This window comes from Salvelinus sp. IW2-2015, linkage group LG17, assembly GCF_002910315.2.
Source record: "Salvelinus sp. IW2-2015 linkage group LG17, ASM291031v2, whole genome shotgun sequence".
Taxonomy (NCBI): domain Eukaryota; kingdom Metazoa; phylum Chordata; class Actinopteri; order Salmoniformes; family Salmonidae; genus Salvelinus; species Salvelinus sp. IW2-2015.
The window spans coordinates 1,509,595-1,524,788 of record NC_036857.1 but is presented as its reverse complement, the minus strand read 5'-3'; the positions used below and the strand labels follow the sequence as shown (position 1 = coordinate 1,524,788).

General features: G+C 47.2%; 1 protein-coding gene across 2 annotated transcripts in view; it reads left to right on the top strand.

Annotated features, from left to right (window-relative positions):
- The first annotated feature begins 792 nt into the window (after positions 1–792).
- The window catches only part of LOC111976982 (protein FAM110A), a 48,151-nt gene continuing 33,749 nt past the window's right edge, over positions 793–15,194 (top strand). The window contains exon 1 of one of the 2 annotated variants that reach the window (XM_024006204.2): positions 793–860. The gene's annotated coding sequence lies outside the window, so the exon portion shown is untranslated. The other variant, XM_024006205.2, reaches the window with a different exon arrangement.

Genomic DNA, 15,194 nt, shown 5'->3' with positions numbered 1-15,194 from the left:
GGCCCCATCACACACACACACACACACACGCACCGCACGCGGACCGCCCAGTAACCTGATTTGAAGTAGATTTAACAAGTGACATCAATAAGGGATCATAGCTTTCACCTGGATTCACCTGGTCAGTCTATGTCATGGAAAGAGCAGGTGTTCCTAATGTTTTGTACACACAGTGTACATCAGTTGGCTGCGTCCTTGTGACATTACCTGGTCAGGTTAGAAGCATGAAATGTCAACATCATGACATTTTTTTTTTTTATCATTCCACAACAAGGTTCTAAATGTTGTTTGGCAAATTATTTGAGTTGTGCAACTTTGTGTTGATAAAACACTTTCTTTTTCACTTTCACTCTTTGTGAGTGTTGTGGCACATCATACAACAACTAAATAACCTAATCTATTTATGGTGTATGAATGGGTAACAGATGGTGGACTGGATTTCTTTGTGGCATCTGAAAATGTATCTAATTATAAAAAATGTGATAGTCCTGCAACTTTTGTTACAAGGCTTTCATTGTACAGAGCGGTCTCCTAGCAGCCAGAGATGCATCTTCCAAACTGGGAACTGACCAATAGCGGGATTGTGGGCATACCAAATTGGGACGTTATGAGGGGTGAATGAAATACCATGCTTTGAAAGAGATGCAATATTTACAATATGTAGTCCTAATCTAAAGAAATACCATCGCATATATCCTTAAAAACACAGATATGTATGAAACTGGTACGATTTCTTTTGTATCCTCAAAGACAAATTACAGCGTGTTTTTTTTTATATTGCCAGTGAATGATCTTGAGTTGGTATCTTCCGCGCCAAAGTTGAATTCCCATACGGATCCACGCGATCTACAACCACACCGGTATTTACTTTCTATTCCGTTATTATATTCATCTGGAAATCTCTTTACAGATACATAATTTTACTGTAACTAAGCTAGCTAAATAATCGGGAAAGATTGTCCTAACAAATTGATAAACCACTCAGAAGCCCATTGTGAGTAAATTATCTACGTTATTTATACGCATTCAAATTCAGCTTGCTTAAACCAGAATGAATGGCAAAACCTAGGCATGGGTCTCTTTATCTAGAAAGTTGGGTTCTAGAACAATATTATTCTTTTCATGTGATCGTACAACTTTCCCCCAGCAAATTGACTCAAGAGAAACGTGTAAAAGAAGTCATTATGCGTTGTTGTCCTTTGTGATGAAACAGGTGTGTCAGCCAACTGACTTGTGGGACTGGATAGGTGACCTGTGTGACTGGTAGATCACAGAAATAGGCTAATTCCAAACCTTACTTTATGATGTGTTCTATGCAGCTTCAACCCTTAAATTGTCATATTAATCCTAAACCATTTTCTCAAAGATTGACAGAGCCAGGGGGTCCAAGAAACCCAAAGGTCATCACAGTTATATATATATATATTTTAAATCTGGCATCTATCTGGAGATCTATGTTTAATTCCCAGAAATCAGGAGAGAGGTGTAATGGGCGTTACCGCCACAGAGGGAATTAGGAGGTGGGTAGCTAATGAATGGGGTGTGGGGGACTAGGCTCGTCCTACTTCTCATTGTTCTTGTTGGTTTATTTACACGCTGGTTTCTGTGTAAGGGCTAAAGTTCCCCTAGGAGAAAGAAGCCAGGGTTGGGAGATAGTGTCCAGGAAGTAGTGGTCTTTTCCTGTATTGCCCTGGTTACTGGCTGCTCTTCCTTTGAAATGAAATCAGGACCTTGTCTCAGAGTAAACTCCATGTTGTCATCAGACCTTGTGTTTTTGTCTGAGCCAGAAATCAGGAACAGGGATTTATGTGGTGCAGTATACCGAATGCTGCTCTACTTATGAATGAACTGGCCATTACCGATGCTGATCGCTCAMGTGAAGAAATTAAATAACATGCTTACATGTTAAAATCCATTGGAAAAGTAACCATGGCACATTGTTACTGCAGAAATCCATGTGTATCATCAAACAGTGACATTCAACAGTTGTCTGTCTGATAACAACAAACCTCTTCCTTGTCATTTTCTTTCTTAATAATACCCACCGGAATTCTCACCTTTGTTTGCGGCCTTGAAAATCTGGTGSGACTGGATACCAACGTATGTTTTCTTAACCTTTCTAAGAATGTTTTGGAAGTTTATTTTATTTAACCTTTACTTAGGTCCCGTTGAGACCAAGGTCTCTTTTTCAACAGAGACTCCGAGCTTTACACAGGTACGCCCACAGCAAAGCTTTATTACGTCATGGTACACACAGACAAGTTCTAGCAGTGCATCCATATAAATGTTCTTTAGAATTCAGTATTGGCAGAGCACTAAACTGAGTCACCAGCATCCCCCTCACGCTTCAATCCCACTGGGTATTTGAGTCATTTTCACCCAGGAAGTTGGATTTGGACGCTCACTTGTGTTTTAAGAGAGGTCAATTGTTGTACTTTATTTAGTAGTGAATTTTATCAACAGGTGTATCCCTCTTCACACATATCTCTGGTCTGTCTGTCCCAAATCCAGACAGATTGATGTCAGTAGTATTATGGGTAACGTTACAGTTAGTCTGGTAAAAAGCATGAGCTGACGCAAGACCAACATTTTTTTTAGTAGAGGTGCTGACTAATGGAGAGTAAACTGTAGAAGAAGAAAGTCACACACTATACATGCTCCCGTCCCAACTATTTAATGGGTAAACCTAACCAACGTTATTTAATGGGTAAACCTAACCAACGTTATTTAATGGGTAAACCTAACCAACGTTATTTAATGGGTAANACCTAACCAACGTTATTTAATGGGTACACCTAACCAACGTTATTTAATGGGTAAACCTAACCAACGTTTCAGCAGTGCCTTGAATAGCTACACAAATATAATTACATGTTGTCTGTGGGGTTACATCGTCTACCAGACCAGATTGCATAATATCAAAATGTAATTAACAATCTGGGTTAGTGCAGTTATTACACTTCTTGTTTGGAACCGCACCAGATAACCTTCTGGCCTATGAGCTCAGACTTGATTAAAAAAGAGACGACATCGAATTGTAATTTACTAAAACGCAGTTCTCTGCTCCACTTTACATGGCAGGAAAGGGATGTAGTAGACTATCAGAAAGAGTTCTGGGTGGCTTGTCTGTTTTTGGGATGGGACAGGAAAACTCCCACGTTGCTGGTGGGGTAATAGTTTTGTAAAGATGTTAGTCAGTTCTCTCAGGGGCTGACTCGGTGTCAGGTTGCCCTGTTCTCTGACTAATTCTGGTTGTTGTCAGTGCTGCTGCTGACTATCTGCTGCTGACTATCTGCTGCTGACTATCTGCTGCTGACTATCTGCTGTTGACTATCTGCTGCTGACTATTGCTGCTACTATCTGCTGCTGACTATCTGCTGCTGACTATCTGCTGCTGACTATCTGCTGCTGAACTATCTGCTGCTGACTATCTGCTGTTGACTATCTGCTGCTGACTATCTGCTGCTAACTATCTGCTGTTGACTATCTGCTGCTGACTATCCTGCTGCTGACTATCTGCTGCTAACTATCTGCTGTTGACTATCTGCTGTTGACTACTGCTGCTGACTATCTGCTGTGACTATCTGCTGCTGACTATCTGCTGCTGACTATCTGCTGCTGAACTATCTGCTGTTGACTATCTGCTGCTGACTATCTGCTGTTGACTATCTGCTGTTGCACTATCTGCTGTTGACTATCTGCTGTTGACTATCTGCTGTGACTCTGCTGTTGACTCTGCTGCTGACTATTCTGCTGCTGACTCTGCTGCTGACTATCTGCTGCTGACTATCTGCTGCTGACTCTGCTGCTGACTATCTGCAGCTGACTATCTGCAGCTGACTATCTTCGCTGACTACTGCTGCTGACTATCTGCTGCTGACTATCTGCTGCTGACTATCTGCTGTTGACTATCTGCGGCTGACTATCTGCGTTATCTACCATGTGATGAGATCGGCTTACGTTGCCAGCCAAGTAATCCACAGTCCACACACCACCTCCACAGCATTATGCAACTTCTTTAAACCAAACTGTCAGATTAATAACAGATTGTTAGTGAGCGCATGCACACACCACACCATGCCACCCGTAACATCCAACCAACTCCAACGCTGCCCTTTCCAAATGATTTGTTGGGATTACTATGGGGTCTGATGACCCCCCACCCTCCCAATAGGAACACTTTGGAATGGGGTCAGACTGACTCTCTGCATGCGAGGACACTTGACACTGAGCTGAGGCAGGGTAGAAACGTGTCGGGCCAGTGGATCTCGTCAGTCACTAGTAACTTCTCAGCGCATTTTTGCATTCCAGTTCAACATATACCTGCTCTACGCAATCTACCATTGAAAACGATTGACGACTACATGTGGAAAAGTCATACTATTTGTATTTGAGCAATATGATTGACTGTTCATTCAGCACCACCACGCTCCCACGAGCCACAACTTCTCGAACATGTGAGCAGTACAGAAGTTGATACTTCGCACCAATGATTTATATATACACTAGATGATCGATAGAGGGGCGCTGTGTCGAAGCCACTGTGCCTCCATCTTGGCACTCCCTCACGTTGTAAAGAATTTTTAATTTTTTAATTTCACCTTTATTTAACCAGGTAGGCTAGTTGAGAACAAGTTCTCATTTACAACTGCGACCTGGCCAAGATAAAGCAAAGCAGTGCAACACAAACAACAACTCAGACTTACACATGTAATAAACAAACAAACAGTCAATAATACAATAGAAAAAGTTTATAAACAGTGTGTGCAAATGAGGTAGGATAAGGGATGTTAGAATGTTTAGAAAGCAATAGAAATGTATTTATTAATGTCTACATTCGTTTTTTTTTGCCACATTTATTAAATTAAAGACACCTTAATGCATACTTTTAAAATATGTTATGTTATCTAAACATAAAATGAAAAAAGATATAAAAATATTTTCCTTACAGTATTTTTTTTTTTTCTGTCCTTGAAACATTTAATGAAATACTGTAGAATTCCATTCATTCCTATGGAGGACTGCTCTTCCTGGGGAGTGGCAAGATGGCCGACCAGTGGCTTCAAAGCATCTCAATGGCCAATACATAGGCATCAGCAATCCAGAGTTTATATAATTGTTGGTTCACACAGCACATGCAAGCTGTCCTCCTGAGCAAAAGGAATCGCCCTCAATCTATTCGCTGAGCTTATTTATTTTAGAGAAAGTGATTTACAAAAGTAAACCGTCAATAGTGAACATACTAGCAAATATACTAGCTACTGTTGATAGTCTACAAAATAAGCTACAAAAAATACACTTGAACATTTGTTTTGGCTAGCCTACTGTAACCAGGTCTCTATCTTTTGGAACACAATTGTCTTAAAGGGGCAGCGTCCTATTTTGAAAACAACTCTCTAAATGACATCCTTTTACGAAAATGAATGCAAATAAATAATACACTAAATATCACCCCACTCAGTTTGAAGTTGTCTTTGCATCTCTCTTTCTTGCGTCGGAGGTAAGCCAAACAGAAGTTAGGAGTATGGTAGTGACGATGACGTGCCAAATGGATAGCTAAAGCTTTGACTCTGAAGGCCGCACAAGATAACTGAGGGTATTTTGTCCTGACTTTTGCTATCTACTGAACAATAATACAATTTTTTCTGTTTTCAGTTATGCATTGAAGATGATTTTGTGTGCAAAACAAGTCACAGGTACATTTACATTTCCCCTTGTCTTGATCATTTTTCAGGTCTTGCGTTTCTAGGTGCACGTTTTCCCTTTGCCTCCTTTCATTCTTTTAACTTGCGACTCGTGATATTATGTGCTAGAACAAGATGCTAGAGGCCGTGCCAACTTTGACCCAGATCCAATCATTCACCAACACTAGGGACAGACAGACTTCTCTTGTCTGATTCTCTGGTGTTTTGAAATGCTGTTCAGCTCCAGGTCTGTGAGGAATGTGTGCAGGATGTCTGCTCTGCTCTCCACCTTCCAAAGACAATCCTCCAGTCCAGATGGAGGCTGCAACCATCCCTTCTTTCATTACCAAAGGGACCGTTGACCAACTGAGCTCTGTGTTTAAACAGTGTGAGCTGTGTGTTTAAACAGTGAGCTGTGTGTTTAAACAGTGAGCTGTGGTTTAAACAGTGAGCTGTGTGTTTAAACAGTGAGCTGCGTGTTTAAACGTGGCTGCGTGTTAAAGTGAGCTGCGGTTTAAACAGTGAGCTGCGTGTTGAACAGTGAGCTGCGTGTTTAAACAGTGAGCTGCGTGTTTAAACAGTGAGCTGCGTGTTTAAACAGTGAGCTGCGTGTTAAACAGTGAGCTGCGTGTTTAAACAGTGAGCTGCGTGTTTAAACAGTGAGCTGCGTGTTTAAACAGTGAGCTGTGTGAGCTGCTCTGTGTTATTGGTTCACGCTGTGTCTCCTGGGTTCAAAGTGGGAGTCGGACGTTAGGGTAGTAAAAGTTAGAGGTAGGCAAGGAGTCAACTCTCCATGGCAACTATTCACGTCTTATGAACTTGTGCTGTTGTGCAAAGTATCTCTTCACTTGGTGTTTTGGCTGTATTTGTGAGTCTTTGTAGACTTTTATCTCTCAAAAGAATGGTCATACTGTAATCAGCTGGCAGTGTGCTGCTGTTACAATACCTGTGAATGTTCACCTTGTGGGTCTGATGCAGTTTATTGACCCTGATAAGCCAACTGAAAGACATTTGAATTTGAACTGTAGTTTATCATAGGCAAATTTACAATGAATGCAAATGTGAGTAGATAACATGGTACTTTGTATTGCTGCATCATTATAGTGCTGTTATGTTTCAGGTCTTTTCATTTATCAATAGTTAGCTGATAGAGACTGTGGCCATTTAGTTCAGTAGAGGTAGGGTCAGTTAGAGACGGAAGGGAATTGAAGAATTGCACACCCTCCCTTGTTCTGTAAGGGAATTGAAGAATTGCACACCCTCCCTTGTTCTGTAAGGGAATTGAAGAATTGCACACCCTCCCCTTGTTTTGTAAAGGGAATTGAAGTATTGCACACCCTCCCCCCTCATATAATTAACTCAAAAGAATATTTACAAATACAAATAACAGTAGCTGTAGGAACCCTGTGTTTATAAACGTGGATATCCACTTTGCCACTTCAGGATGCTTTTGTGGCAGAGTCAATGCCAGAAAGGCCTACGGGCCAGAAGGTCGATGCCAGAAAGGACTACGGGCCAGAAGGTCGATGCCAGGCAGGACTCCGGGCCAGAAGGTCGATGCCAGGCAGGGCTACGGGCTAGGAGGTCGATGCCAGGCAGGGCGGGCCTACGGCAAAGGTCGATGCAGGCAGGGCTACGGGCCAGAAGGTCGATGCCAGGCAGGGCTACGGCCAGAAGGTGGATGCCAGGCAGGGCTACGGGCCAGAAGGTCGATGCAGGCAGGGCTACGGGCCAGAAGGTCGATGCCAGGCAGGATACGGCCAGAAGGTCGATGCAGGCAGGGCTACGGGCCAGAAGTCGATGCCAGGCAGGGCTACGGGCCAGAAGGTCAATGCCAGGCAGGGCTACGGGCCAGAAGGTCAATGCCAGGCAGGGCTACGGGCCAGAAGGTCAATGCAGGCAGGCTACGGCCAGAAGTCATGCAGCAGGCTACGGCCAGGAGGTCGATGCCAGGCAGGGCTACGGCCAGGAGGTGATGCCAGGCAGGGCTACGGGCCAGAAAGTTGATGCCAGGCAGGGCTACGGGCCAGGAGGTTGATGCCCAGGCAGGGCTACGGGCCAGAAAGTTGATGCCAGGCAGGGCTACGGGCCAGAAGGGTCGATGCCAGCAGGGCTACGGGCCAGAAAGTTGATGCCAGGCAGGCTACGGGCCAGAAAGGTTGATGCCAGGCAGGGCTACGGGCCAGAAGGTTGATCCAGGGTTTCGCCAACCACCACGGACGAACTCATTCTCCCTGCCTGTTTCCTGTCTCCCTGCCTGTTTCCTGTCTCCCCTGCATGTCTCCTGTCTCTCTGCCTGTCTCCTGTCTCCCTGCCTGTTTCATTAGACAACAACACATACCGGCTGTAGACAATGATCAGTTAGATGGTAATCAGATTTTCAACATTGATTCTATATTTATAATAGCATTATGTCTATTATAAATATAGCATCAACTTGGTTGCACTACAACAATAAGCAAAGCCTTCTGACTCTGGGAGCTTCAACATCATGGCTTGCGTATTCGACACCACAATCTGCACAGTTTTGATGCTGGAATGATATTTTGGATAAACGTGCCCAGGTTGCCTACAGGAGACTTTTAAAGCAGCCTAATCAGATTCAAACATTGTGACTGGTTGTGTTTATGCACACATAAACGTTAATACATTTGAAAAGTTCAATTAGAAATATTTAGGCCATAGGCTTTGAAAGGTTATGTCTTCGAGGTGCGTTGGTGTCGCTCAGATCTGAGAGGAGCATTCCTTAAGCCCCTTTCAACCTCAAAACAATAATACAAAACATGGATCAAATGGGAAGTCTGATCGTGTAACTCTGGCTATCTGTTCATAAAGCAGACATTTTTGTTATTGCAGATTGTCCAAGACGTCTGCCGCTGTAGAAGGATGTTCCATGTCGTAGGTCGTTATATTCAACCCCTGCTGGAGAATACCAATCATACACTGTGTCTGTTTCATCCTCTCTGACACCTACCTAGCAGCTGGCGAACGCAGGTGGAGCAGGTGTTCGGTTGTTAGGGTACACGCTCAGCTGAACTTGAGTTTCCAATGGTGGAACATAACCAAAAGCTACAGGGTACACTTGGAAGTCGTTAGGAATGTTTCAATAGTTGTTATACTGAGGTGTGTTCCTCTGGCAGAGGGGTGTATCTTTCAAAGCAGCAGAGATGGATGAGCGGAGAGAGGGGGCTGACTACAGGGACCAGGACCAGCAGAGGATGGAGAAGCGGAGAGAGGGGGCTGACTCACATGGACCAGGACCAGCAGAGATGAGAAGCGGAGAGAGGGGGCCTGACTCACATGGACCAGGACCAGCAGAGATGGAGAAGCGGAGAGAGGGGGCTGACTCACAGGACCAAGGACACAGAGGATGGAGAAGCGGAGAGAGGGGGCTGACTCAATGACCAGGACCAGCAGAGGATGGAGAACGGAGAGAGGGGGCTACTACAGTGGACCAGGAACCAGCAGAGGATGAGAAGCGGAGAGAGGGGGCTGACTCACATGGACCAGGACCAGAGAGGAGAGAAGCAGAAGAGGGGGCTGACTCACATGGCTCAGGACCAGCAGAGGCATGGAGAAGCGGAGAGAGGGGGCTGACTCACATCGGACCAGGACCAGCAGAGGATGGAGAAGCTGAGAGAGGGGGCTGACTCACATGGCGCAGGAAGCAGAGGAGGAGAAGCGAGAGAGGGCTGACTCACATGGACCAGGACCAGCAGAGGATGGGAAGCGGAGAGAGGGGGCCTACTCAACATGGACCAGGACCAGCAGAGGATGGAGAAGCGGAGAGAGGGGTGACTCACATGGACCAGGAACCGCAGAGGATGGAGAAGCAAGAGAGGGGCTCTCACATGGACCAGGACAGCAGAGGAGGAGAGCAGAGAGGGGTGACTCACATGGACCAGACGCAGAGGATGGAGAACGCGGAGAGAGGGGGCGATCTGGACAGAAAGCAGGATGGAGAGCAAAGAGGCCGACAAGACCGACAGAGAGGTGAGCAAGGGGCTGAACTCACAGGACCAGACGGTGAGAGCGGAAGGACCAAGGACCAGCCAGCAGGGATGGAAAGCGGAGAGGCGCCAGAAGGACGAGGAGGGACGGAGGGCTGACTCACAGACAGGCCACCAGGGATGGAGATCAGGGGGCACATGGAACGGACAGCAGAAGGATGGGAGAAGCGGAGAGAGGGGCTGACTCAACATGGACCAGGAACCAGCAGAGGAGGAGAAGCGGAGAAGGAGGCTGAACCTCACATGGGACCAGGACCAGCAGAGGATGAGAGACGCGGAGAGAGGGGGCTGACTCACTGACCGAGAACCAGCCAGAGGATGGAGAAGACGGAGAGAGGCGTGCTGACTCACATGGACCAGGACCAGCAGGAGGATGTGAGAAGCGGAGGAGGGGCTGACTTCCTGGACAGACCATGCAGAGGATGGAGAAGCGGAGAGAGGGGGCTGACTCAATGGACGACCAGCAGAATGACAGAGCAGGAGGCTTAATCCCGGACGAACCAGCGAGAGAGGAGCGGGAGAGCCTGACCACATGGACCGGAACCAGCAGAGGTGAGACGCGCGAGAGAGGGGCCTGAACTCAACAATGGACCAGAACACAGCAGAGGAGGAGAAGCGGAGAGGAGGGGGCTGACCTCACATGGACCAGGACCAGCAGAGGATGGAGAAGCGGAGAGAGGGGGCTGACCACCACATGGAGCCAGGACCAGCAGAGGATGGAGAAGCGGAGAGAGGGGGCTGACTCACATGGACCACGACGAGGGGAAAGCCGAGCAGAGGGGGGATCACATGGACCGGGACCAGCGGAGGATGAAGCGGAGAGAGGGGCTGCTCACATGGCCAGAAACCAGCAGAGGATGCAGGAAGCGGAGAGAGGGGCTAACTCACCATGGACCAGGACCAGCCAGAGGAGGGAGCGGAGAGAGGGGCTGCCTCACATGGACCCAGGAACCAGCAGAGGATGCGAGGAAGCGAGAAGGAGGCGTAACCACATGGACCAGGACTCAGGTGTTGGCAGAGGATAGGAGACGCAGAGAGGGGGCTGACTCACATATGGACCAGGACCAGCAGAGGACTGGAGAGCTGAGAAGCAGAGGGGCTAACTCACATGGACAGACAGCACGAGGATGGAGAAGGCGAGAGAGAGGGGGATACTCAACATGGACCAGGGACCGTCAAGTCTGCAGAGGATGGAGGAAGGGGAGAGCGGGGGCTGACATCACAGGACAGGACCAGGCGAGAGGATGGAGAATACGGAGAGAGGGGGCTGACTCACATGGACCAGGACCAGCAGGGATGGAGACAGCGGAGAGAGGGGGCTAACTCACAGACAGAGTGGAGAACCGGAGAGAGGGCTACACAGGCCAGACGGAGATGGAGAAGCGCGGAGAGGGGGCTGGGACTCACATGGACCAGGTTGAGTTCTGCTGCAGAAGGCATGGAGGCGCGGGAGAGGGGGCTCGACTCACATGGACCAGGGTGAACTTCGTCTGGAGGAGTGGAGAGCGAGAGAGAGGGAGCTGGACTCAACATAGGACCAGAACCAGCAAGAGGATGGAAGAAAGCGGAGATGAGGGGCTACTCACATGGACCAGGACCAGCAGAGGATGGAAGAAGCGGAGACAGGGGGCATACTCACATGGACCCAGAGTTCCTCATGCAGAGGAATGGAGAGCGGAGAGAGGGATAACTCACATGGACCAGGGTAGCTGCGCAGAGGATGGAGAAGCAGGAGAGAGGGGCTGACTCTGACTGGACCAGACGACCGCAGAGGATGGAGAAGCGGGAGAGCGGGCTACTCCACATGGACCAGGACCAGCAGAGGATGGAGAAGCGGAGGAAGAGGTGGATAACTCACATGGACCAGGTTGATGCTGTCGTGCAGAGGTATGGAGAAAGCCCGGAGAGGGGGGCCTGACTCACATGGACCAGGGGGAGCATGCTGAGAGGAGTTGAGAAAGCAGAGAGAGGGGCTGACTCATTCATGGACCAGGGTTGATGTCTGTCTGTACGGGTGCTGGTTTAGCAGAAGCTAATGGAGTGGGTGGTAATTTTGGTATTTTATTAGGATCCTCATTAGCTGTTGCAAAAAGCAAGCAGCTCTCTTCCGGGGGGCCACGTGAAACATGACATAATAATAGAACATTAATAGACAGACAGCTCAAGACAGACAACATGACATTTGAAGGATCAAGAGGCTGTTTGTTGCGGAGAAGTGATCTGACTGGTTCTACTGTTCTCTGTGATGCTGACTGTTCTGCTGTTCTCTGTGTCTGACTGGTTTCTCTGCTGTTCTCTGTGAATGACTGGTTCTGCTGTCTCTGTGATCTGCTGCTTCTGCTGTTTCTCTGTGATCTGACTGGGTTCTGCTTGGTTCCTGTGATCTACTGGTTCTGCTGTTTCCTCTGTGATGCTGAACTGGTTCTGCTGTTCTCTGGCATCTGAACTGGTTCTGCTGTTCTCTCTGATCTGACGGGTTCCTACTGTTCTCTGCTGATCTGAACTGGTTTCTGCTGTCTCTCTGATCTGACTGGTTCTGCTGTTCTCTATGATGCTGACTGGTCTAGCTGTTCTCTGTGATCTGACTGTTCTGCTGTTCTCTGTCTGACTGGTTTTTCTGTTCTTCTGATCTGACTGGTTCTGGCTGTTCTCTCTGATCTGACTGGTTTTTCTGTTTCTTGATCTGACTGGTTCTGCTGTTCTTCTCTGATCTGACTGGTTCTGATGTTCCTTCTGTGATGCTGACTGGTTCTACCTGTTCTCTGGGATCTGACTGGTTCTGCTGTTCTCTGTGATCTGACTGGTTCTGCTGTTTCTCTGTGATCTGAACTGGTTCTGCGTTCTCTGTGATCTGACTGGTTCTGCAGTTTCTCTCTGATCTGGATGGTTCTGCTGTTCGCATCTGATCTGACTGGTTCTGCCTGTTCTCTTTCTGATCTGACTGGTCCTGCTGTTGCTTCCTGATCTGACTGGTCCTGATGTTCTCTGTGAATCTGACGGTTCTGCTGTCTCCTTGAATACTGACTGGTTCTGCTGTTCTCTCTGATCCTGACTGGTTTCTGTTCTCTCTGATCTGACTGGTTCTGCTTGTTCTTTGCTGACTCAGAACTGGTTTCTGTTTATCCTCTGGATCTGACTGGTTCTGCTGTTCTCTCTGATCAGACTGGTTTCTGTTCTCTACTGATCTGACTGGTTCTGCTTGTCTCTCTGATCTGACTGGTTCTGCTGGTTCTCTGTGAATCTGACTGGTTCTACTGTTTCCTCGATCGACCTGGTTCTGCCTTTCTCTGTTGTCTGACTGGTTCTGCTGCTCTGTGGATTCTGACTGGTTCTGCTGTTCTCTGTGGATCTGACTGGTTCTGCAAGTTCTCTCTGATTGACTGGTTTCTGCTGTTCGCCTCTGAATTGACTGGTCTGCTGTCTCTCTGGATCTGACTGGTACGCTGCTGTTCTCTCTGATCTGATGGTCTGCTGTTTCTGTGATCTGACTGTTCTGCCGTTCTCCTTCTGATCTGACTGGTTCTGCTGTTCTTCATCTGACTGGTTCTGTTCTCTCTGATCTGACGGGTTCTGCTGTTTCTCTGTGATCAGACTGGTTTCTGTTCTCTCTGATCTGACTGGTCTCGCTGTTCTCTCTGATCAGACTGGTTTCGGTTCTCTCTGATCTGACTCGGTTCTGCGTTCTCTGTGTTTGATGGGACAGCTGAGACAGTGGAGGATTATTGTGGTGGATACTGTCCCTAACTAGACTAAACGGTTTCGATTTGACACACCTGACTGGATGTCTTTAAATCGTGATGAAATATGGGGCTGTTATATCATCTTAACGTGATTGTTCTTTCATTGCAGAGTGGCAGACAAGCGTAGCCAGTGTTTTAAGTGGAAGACGGCGCTAGTTTCACTGTTGCTGTTCAAGGAAAAGAAACATTTCCACCCACAGACCTGTCCTTACACTCCACCTACATATACTCTCCCATAAAATAGAGATGTGTGTGTTTTGACTGGTAGAAGAGACAGTAAAGCTCTGTCTCACGGAAGCCATAAGCGCTGTATGAATGTAACTATGGACATAGACTCAGCAGGGGCTATGTCACATAGCACAGTCCTTTCCAGCTGTTCCCAGAGGGTCCGCCGCTGTACACGCAGGCCTATCAGGCTGGAAACCTAGGCCATCAGACTGTAACGCAGGGCCCTATCTAGACTGTAACGCAGGCCAAGTCAGGCTGGAACGCAAGGCCCTATCAGGCTGGAACGCAGCCTATAGAACTGGTAACGCAGGCCTATCAGTTCAGCAACGGTGTTGAAGCTGGAGAGAGGACAGAAGAGGATTTGCACAGATTTTCTTTCCTTACCCATCCTTTTCTATGAGTAAATGTCATTCCTGTGCCAGCCAGACCAGAGTGTGTTTCAACTGGAATAAAGTGTATGTTCATATATATAGGTTAGAGTTCATTGTGTCATGGGTGTGTTAGGGACAAGAAGGTGATTTTATGCTGGTTAAAAAGGAAGGCTGCACTATAATGACAGTTTGACTGACAGTGTACTGGAATCCTACCCTGCCAAGTGGCACCATGCCCCTTGTTTATCTGTCACAGGTCAAGGTAAAATGTGTCCAACCTTTTAAGGAAGTGGGGAAGAGAAGTGTTCAGAAAGTGTAAGGATGTCATGTGGCTGAGAGCAGAAGTCCCTGCATCCAGAGTGGCTCTTCTGATTCATGGGCATAGGGCGGAGTGCGAGCAAGGAGGAGAGTGAGCCACCTTTAAAGGTTTGTCTTCAGACAGCACTGCAGCACAGTATATGTGCGGGCCAATGCTCACAAGCGCAGACTCCCTGATCTACATTCCTCATAGCCAGCTTTCACTTAGACGAGAGGACTCTTCAGTGTTCCAGAGAAGTGTTCTGTTCGCAGGTCTGTGGAGATACTCCACTGAAGATCCTGTTCGTGAAACACTCACAAGTGTAACAAGGACTGTCTCAACGAACAGATCAAACCGTGCAGGAGTTTAGAACGTGGTTGTGTCTGTGGTGCTTTTATGGTAGGAGGCCTTTGGTTTCTGTTTAGTTGAGGTAACAAACTTGACTCAGGGGAAATATACTTTTTTTGTACCCTAGACATGTAAGTGGCATTTTAATATTAAACCAGAAGCACATTCCATTTGAATCTAACCTAGATCATTTGTTGTAAGTTGGCTTGAACCAAATGTGGTTAAAAAACAAGCCTGTGGAGATTTTCTATCCATGAAAGCACAGAGACCATCCATTCTGTCTGTGTCTTCTCGTCTCTGGCTCCTGTGCCTCATTGTTGCTGGAAATTGTTCTAAAAATACTGGCCTTGATTAAACATTTGGGCAACTCTGCTCGAAGACAATCTCATCTCGCCTGAGTCGGTGAAGTAATGTTGGCAGTGGAAGCATGAAGTGTAAAACTACCAGCCCATGGCATTTCAGAAATGACATGTTGAACTGATCGTGCTGTTGATAATGATGTACGCTAGGACCGC